Source organism: Nomascus leucogenys, unplaced genomic scaffold, assembly GCF_006542625.1.
Source record: "Nomascus leucogenys isolate Asia unplaced genomic scaffold, Asia_NLE_v1 001123F_53179_qpd_obj, whole genome shotgun sequence".
NCBI classification, from domain to species: Eukaryota; Metazoa; Chordata; class Mammalia; order Primates; family Hylobatidae; genus Nomascus; species Nomascus leucogenys.
The window spans coordinates 37,888-43,788 of NW_022096854.1; the positions used below are offsets into that span (position 1 = coordinate 37,888).

General features: G+C 42.5%; 1 pseudogene; it reads right to left on the reverse strand.

The window, feature by feature from the left end:
* Positions 1 to 932: 932 nt before the first annotated feature.
* On the reverse strand, positions 933 to 2,890 carry LOC100579624 (annotated as a pseudogene).
* Positions 2,891 to 5,901: the final 3,011 nt, after the last annotated feature.

The following is a 5,901-nucleotide window of genomic DNA, read 5'->3' on the forward strand; positions in this document are numbered from 1 at the left end:
TGAGTCTCACTTTGTCACCCAGTCTGGAATGCAGTGGCGGGATCTCGGCTCACTGCAACCTCTGCCTCCCAGGTTTGAGCCATTCACCTGTCTCAGACTCCCATGTAGCTGAGTATACAGGCACGTGCCACCACGCTGGCTAATTTTTGTATTTTTATTAGAGACGGGGTTTCACCATCTTGGCAGACTGGTCTCCAACTCCTGACCTCAAGTGATCTGCCTACCTTGGCCTACCAATGTGCTGGGATTACAGGCGTGAACCACTGCACCTGGCCATGTTCTGTATCTTTTCTTTTTTTCTGAAATATAAGCTTTATTTTAAATTTAAAGAAATATTAAACTTTTTTTACAAATTATAATCAAGCACTCAAACAATTTAGGAATTTTAAACACTAATTCTTAATTGAAAATAATGACATCCATAGAATACATCCTGATGTTGGCCAACATGAAGTTTACTTAATATTAGTATTTTATATATGCTTAACCATTCATCCTTCCTAAAATTCAATGATAGCAATGATTTGACTTTATAAGGTGAAGCCTTTTATGTAATATGCTAGAGATAACTTTTTCAAATACAAAACATTTATAACAGCAAGGAAATTATGAAAGCATATATAAAGTATAGTGAAGGATGTGATTTAAAAGCTATCTGTATACATAGATGTGTTTCACCTTATAAAGTACATGTGCACATCAAAACACTTTCACTGAATATAGATGCCACTACATTCTCTTACTTATATTACAAAGCAAACGGCAGGTTCATAAACGTTCTTCTATTATGTATCAACTGAAAAAAAACATATATTCCAAGAAACAGTTTTGAAGACACATGGAGTGGAATGTGCCTACATTTAGAGCAGAGCTTTTACAGGACCACCTGTCTCCAGCCGGCTCCCAGGGACCACTGAAAACAGCTGCTACCCTCAGAACGATAAGATGGCCTTGTTAATGATTTCACTGGACTCTCAAATCTCATCCTCCTTGACCACCAGCAGAGGTGAAACCTGATGATGTCGCCATGGGTTGGCTTGGCCAGAAGTCCATAATCTCGAAGTCGTAGACACACCTTCCAAGCATCACAATCTTTGGTTTCGTTAATAACAATAATGTTTAATAATTCCTTTCCTCGCCGGGCACAGTGGCTCACGCCTCCCAACACTTTGGCAGGCCGAGGCAGCTGGATCACCTGAGGTCAGGAGTTCAAGATCAGCTTGATCAACATGGCAAAACTCCATCTCTACTAAAAATACAAAATTTAGCTGGGCATAGTGGTGCGTGCCTGTAATTCCAGCTACTCAGGAGGCTGAGGCAGGAGAATCACTTGAACCTGTGAGGTGGAGGTTGCAGTGAGCCGAGATTGCGCCATTACACTCCATCCTGGGCAACCAGAGTGAACCTCTGACTCAAATAAATAAATAAACGAATAAGTAATTATTTTCCTCTTACGGCAGTTACAACATCAGAAGGTAGCTTCATGGGTTCATTTCTCAAGAGAATACCCATTTTTTCTGTATTTTCAGCAAGGTTTTCTTCTTCTAAAACCTCAAGGGCTGCGATGGCCACTCGGCAGCCTAGTGGATTGCCACCGTATGTGGACTCATGTTCCCCTGGCTTAATGCTCAGCATTATGCCATCGTCCCACAGCACTTCAGACACAGAGTATCAGCTCCCAGAAAGGGCCTTTCCAAGGAGGACTATATCAGGTCTGACGTTTGCATGATCAACAGCCAGCCATCTACCAGTTCTGGCCAATCCTGACTGTATTTCGTCAGCAATATACAGATCCTGGTGCCTGGTGCGGAGCTCTCGCACTCCCATTAGGTAACCTGGATCTGGAACAACACCTGCTTCACCCTGAATTGGTTCTACCATGAATGCAGCTACATTTGGATTCTGAAAAGCACGCTCCAGTGCAGGCAGATCATTGCAGGGAATGACGTCGAAGCCCGGCATAAACGGTCCAAAACCATCGTAACTCGTCAGGTCTGTGGAACTGGAGATAGCAGACAACGTCCTACCCCAAAAGTTTCCAGCTGCGAAAATAACCTTTGCTTTGTACTTCTGAATGCCCTTCACGGTATAGCCCCACCTATGAGCTAGTTTACAGGCAGTCTCTCCAGCTTCCATTCCTGTATTCATAGGAAGAATTTTGTGGTAGTTGAAAAGTTTAGTAATATACTCCTCATATTCACCAAGTACGTTATTATAGAAAGCTCTAGAAGTTAAGGTCAATTTGTTCCCTTGACTCTTTAGCGCATTCACAATCTTGGGGTGACAATGCCCTTGGTTGACAGCACTGTAAGAACTCAGAAAGTCAAAATATTTTCTGCCTTTTACATCCCATAAGTAAATACATTTTCCTCTCTCCAGGGCTACAGGTAAAGGATGGTAATTGTGCGCACCACACTTAGATTCCCTTTCAAAAATGTAATCAGAGGTTGGAGGGCCTTGGACTGTTTTCTTTGGTTTTTTTGCTTGTTTGCTTGCTTTTTGTTTTGAGATGGAGTTTTGCTCTTGTTGCCCAGGCTGGAGTGCAATGGTGCAATCTCGGCTCACTGCAACCTCTGCCTCCCGGTTTCAAGCAATTCTCTTGCCTCAGCCTCCCAAGTAGCTGGGATTACAGGCATGTGCCACCGTGCCGGGCTAATTTTGTATTTTTAGTAGAGATGGGGTTTCTCCATGTTGGCCAGGCTGGTCTCAAACTCCCGACCTCAGGTGATCTGCCCACCTTGGCTCCCAGATTGCTGGGATTACAGGTGTAAGCCACCAGGCCGGGTCTGGATTGTTTTTTTGTTGCAAAAGATGTAGCAGAAGCCACTGAAGAATGAGTTCCACAACTAAGTACAGCAAACCTCTGCAAAGGTGCTAGTTTAGAAAACATTGTGTCCTTCAAGTAGAAAAACCACACAGATCGACTATTTTTTTCTTCCCATGGTTCATACTAGAATACAGATTTTTAACCCAAGATCCAAGGATGATCTTCAGAGAGTCCAAAATCTCCTGACAGTGCCTGAGGACCACCTGGGACACATGCCATCTACAAAGCGCAGCCATGTTCTGTATCTTGATTACGGTGTTGGTTACAGGAGTCTACAAATGGGATAAAAAGGCATAGGACTATACACACTATTGTACCAATGTCAATTTCCTGATTTTGATATTGTACTATAGTATTTTTACACTACTATAATATAGAGGAAACTGAGTAAAGGGTATATGGGACATCTCTGTACTATTTTTGCAATTTCCCATAAATCTATACTATTCCCAAGTAAAAAGGGAAAAACAAACAATTTTTTTTGAGACAGGGTCTCGCCCTGTCATCCAGGCTGGAGTGCAGTGGGGCAATTATAGCTCACTGCAGCTTCAAACTCCTGGGCTCAAGCAATCCTCCTGCCTCAGCCTCCCAAGTAGCTAGGACTACAGGCACATGCCACATATCCAGCCATTTTTTTTTTTAGAGATGGGGTCTTACTATGTTGCCCAAGCTAAAAATACATTTCTTAATGAAAGATCAGGATGAGAAACAACAGGCTTATCTGAGTATCTGCACAATAACCAAATACAACTTCTAGAAGTGAAAATGGTGATTTAAATAATTCATAAACATATTAAACTGCAGATTAGACACAAACAAAGAAATAATTAGTGAACTAAAATATAGCTCTGAGGAAAACACACAATTAGAGATAAAGAAACAGAAAATAGGCCGGGCATGGTGGCTCAAGCCTGTAATCCTAGCACTTTGGGAGGCCGAGGCGGGTGGATCACCTGAGGTCAGGTGTTTGAGACCAGCCTGACCAGCATGGTGAAACCCCATCTCTACTAAAAATACAAAACTTAGCCAGGCCTGGTGATGCATGCCTGTAATCCCAGCTACTCAGGAGGCTGAGGCATGAGAATTGCTTGAACCCGGAAGGCAGAGGTTGCAGTGACCCAGATTGTGTCATTGCACTCCATCCTGGACAAGAGTGAAACTCCGTGTCAAAAAAAAAAAAACAAAAAAGAAATGGAAAATATAAAGATATGGAGGATAGAATGAAAAGAGCTCACATATATTGAACACAAATTCTAGAAAGGGAGAATAGAAAGATTTATGGAGAACAATGTTCAAAGGAATAATGGCTGAGAATTTTCCAGCTTTGGTAAAAAGCACCAATGCTCCTTATGTGAGCTCACCCAGACCTATTACTTTATTATTTAAGGAATTATTTACTAAAACACATGCTGTTTTAATGTAGTTTAATTATAATCCAGTGTTCATTAAGATGATGTCATTTGCAAAAATACTGATTGGGAGCATTTGGAGATCATAAATTTGAAGTGGTACTAAAATACTAGGCCACATTAGAACATGTGGAAAAAGAAAAAGTAACAAAAATAAAGTTCTAGGCCACAATAACACAAACATTGAAAGAAGAGATGAGAGTTAAAGTAATCAAAGGACATTTGAAAATGGAAACTAAAGTTATCAATCGAATTTAAACCTTTTAATGTCAAGTAATGATGTTTAAAATGTTTAATGTTGCTAACACAAAGTAAATGGTGGAATAGAGAACTCCAAAAATCTATGCCTCTATAAAAATCAGTGAAAAAACTGGCAAAAACTGTCAGGATCAACTTTTTCAGAACTTTGAAAACTAACCGAAAGCTTATAACAAGCAGAGGAATGTTTAATCAAGAAAAACCAGCTGAGTGGCTCATGCCTGTAATCCAGCACTTCGGGAGGCCGAGGCAGGCAGATCACCTGAGGTCAGGAGTTCGAGACCAGCCTGGCCAACATGGTGAAACCCCATCTCTACTAAAAATACAAAAATTAGCCAGGCATGGTGGCGCGTGCCTGTAATCTCAGCTACTCAGGAGGCTGAGACACGAGAATTGCTTGAACTCGGGAAGTGGAGGTTGCAGTGAGCTGAGATGACACCACTGCACTCCAGCCTGGGCAACAGAGCAAGACTGTCAAAAAAAAAAAAAGAAAAAAGAAAAAGAAAGGAAGAAAAAGGAAGGAAAGGAAGGAAGGAAGGAAGGAAGGAAGGAAGGAAGGAGGGAAGGAAGGAAGGAAGGAAGGAAGGAAGGAAGGAAGGAAGGAAGGAGAAAAACCAGCTGAATCTCCATAAGAACAGTAAGCTTTGTGGTATTTTAACTTACCCTCGTCCCATCTCCTGCTCCCAGCTTGGTGGTAGCCCTGAAGATAATGATCTGCATTCCCAGTACAGGTACCAGTACCAGAGAGAAAAGAATGGACCTTATTCACAAAGAATTACAGTTGTTTGTTTTGACTTGTCTGGTGGTTCCCTGGAAGAACCCACTTGAAAGCCTTGTCTTCATTTGACCTCACTCAAACTGACACTACAACCTGGGGTAGTGAATAGCAGTTGGGGCAAACAATACATCAACCGGCAAGCTTAAAAGGAAAGGCTGGAGGCCAGGCGCGGTGGCTCATGCCTGTAATCCCAGCACTTTGGGAGGCTGAAGCAGGTGGATCACGAGGTCAAGAGATCGAGACCATCCTGGCCAACATGGTCTCTACTAGACACCCCATCTCTACTAAAAATGCAAAAATTAGCTAGGTGTGGTGGTGTGCACCTGTAATCCTAGCCACTCAGGAGGCTGAGGCAGGAGAATTGCTTGAATCCAGGAGGCAGAGGTTGCAGTGAGCCGAGACAGCATCACTGCACTCCAGCCTGGTGACAGAGCGAGACTCTATCTCAAAAAAAAAAAAAAAAGAAGAAGAAGGAAAGGCTGGAAAATGGGATATCTATTGGGGCTTGAATAACTCTAACACATGCCTGGGAATCTAGAAGGTCACACACATAGGCCCTGGGCTGCAGCTAGGCGAACGCCCACAGAAGAACCAAGTAGGCTTTAATCGCTCACCTCTGCAGACCTCGA